This window comes from Pteropus vampyrus, unplaced genomic scaffold (assembly GCF_000151845.1).
Source record: "Pteropus vampyrus isolate Shadow unplaced genomic scaffold, Pvam_2.0 Scaffold12559, whole genome shotgun sequence".
NCBI lineage: Eukaryota > Metazoa > Chordata > Mammalia > Chiroptera > Pteropodidae > Pteropus > Pteropus vampyrus.
The window spans coordinates 3,148-5,231 of record NW_011901340.1 but is presented as its reverse complement, the minus strand read 5'-3'; the positions used below and the strand labels follow the sequence as shown (position 1 = coordinate 5,231).

The window sequence follows — 2,084 nt, the reverse complement described above, 5'->3', positions numbered from 1 at the left end:
TTGAGAACCACAGATCTATACCATGCCAGAAGATTACTAAAACTACCAAATGAAGTGGAGAACTAAGGACTTCTTTTACCTGCCAAGAAGACCCAGCTCCATTATTCCAGTCTGGAGCCACAACATGGAGCACAGCTTTACAGTCCAGATTGCAGCCACTTGTCATGAATATGCTACCCACTTCCTCTTCTGTTTCCTCTCTGGTGGCATCTAACTCTTTCTGGAGCATGGGACCAGCTTTCTGCAAAAGAGCCCGAGATAGCGATCCTCCTCCAAGCTGAAGATCGGTGGGAACAGTGTTGACAATGACATCGGCCTTAAGGAAAACAGCAACAATTTGTTAGAGGTTCAATCAATACATAATTATTGGGCATCTATGACTTGCTAAGTATTGTGGAGTAAAGCACAAGATAGATATATTTTGCCGCTCATACTGACCTGTCAGCCCTTCCCTCAAGGAGCTTATAATTTATTGATAGTACTTAGACACCATAATGAGGTGAGTCCCCAAACTTGGAAATTAAAGAAATACATTAGCCACTAGTGTCATATTAACATGTAATGAGTGAAACAGACTAGAGACCCAGAGAGACAGAAAAAAGGGAAAGTAGTGAAAGGCAGAGGCAGAAAGAGGAAGATGGTGAGACAGACTGAGACAAAAACACAGAAAGAATGAGATAGACTGAAGAAAAGAAAGAGAATTGCTTTTAGGCTGGCAGGAACTGAAAGTAATTGTTCTGACTTTATTAATATACATAAAGAAAGAATGGAAGCGGTGGGGGCGGTGGAGGCGGGGGGACGGGTAAAGCGGGGCGGATCTGGTCATCTCCAAAGGCCTAGACAAAGTAAGGTCGCTGGAGTGAAGGTACTCAGTGTCCATTCAGGCCTGTCCAGGTACATGGAGTTATCCAAAGTCTGTGCTGAGGCCATCTCTTTGGAGAGATGGGGTCATTGCCAGATGTCCATAGATATAAGACATCCAATTCATCTAATTTGATTTATTCCAATTTTGGGTTCAAATTTGGAGCGGAGATGATCTGATACAGTGGATGTTGAGTATTCTGATTCCTCGGGGATTTCTTCCTCGTCGTACATTAAAAGGCGTCTATGTCTCTGGGCCACATTACAGTTTCATTTCTCACTCCGTCAGTAGTTGGCGCAAACTTATCTCTGGGCCTGAGAAGCTCCCGGCCGGGGCAAGAGTGAGCGGGTCTTCCAAAGAAACTAGATCCAGCTCGCTTTCACCTCATTCTCATTTGTGGCCTCACTCTACTTACTGATTCCTACACTGTTCGGGGAAGCAATATATTAACACATAAAAGTAAAATAATCTTAATGTTTAAATCAGGTCAAGATAATCAAAAGAAACTGTGTTAAATATACAATTATTAATTGCTATCAAATTTTTTTTAAAAAGTAGGCATCATTTAGATGGACTGTTTAGTAAAATCTTTACAAAGATGATAAGGGATATAACTGGGACAGGTAGAAAGGTGGCGGTAAGGTGTTCTAGGTGGCTGAACATCTAAGAAAACAGAATTGGGAAAGGTCAGCGAGTCTTCCGATTTAGCTAAAGGGGAGTTTCAATAGTGAGAGACAGGACTGGAAAGAGATTTGGGGCCAGATGACAGAGGACTGCGAAAATCCACATTTTTATAAACTTTATCCTATAAGCAATAGGAAACGCCTGATAAAACAATGTTTTTGCAATATGAATTAAACAGCAATGTAGAGGACAGACTGGAGAGTGAAAGACTAAAGATAAGGAGGCGAGGCTAAGAGGCGACTTGGGGGCGCTGAAACAAAAGTTGAAATGGCAGGTACGTGAGATGTTGTAAAAGGAGGCTTGAGAACTAATTCGACAGGAAAAGGAATTCAGAGAAGAAAGAGTTTAAGAGGATTCCAAAGTTTATATAGCATCATCAAAAGGTGGGAATAGGTACCCTGACATGAGTCAGAGAGAATTTAATAATCAACAGACTATGTAAAGACCTCGGTTTCCTTGTCTATAAGATAAGGGTAAGTATTATCTATCTCAATTAGATTGTAGTACTAATTTAAAGTGGTAGTAAAATTTGTAGTAA

The 2,084-nt window shown here is 41.0% G+C and overlaps 1 long non-coding RNA gene across 1 annotated transcript in view; it reads right to left on the bottom strand.

Annotated features, from left to right (window-relative positions):
- Window positions 1-85: 85 nt before the first annotated feature.
- Window positions 86-2,084, bottom strand: part of LOC111735040 — a 5,074-nt gene continuing 3,075 nt past the window's right edge. The window contains exon 3 of the long non-coding RNA XR_002778659.1: window positions 86-316. This is a non-coding gene — a long non-coding RNA (uncharacterized LOC111735040). The remainder of the gene's footprint in view (window positions 317-2,084) is intronic.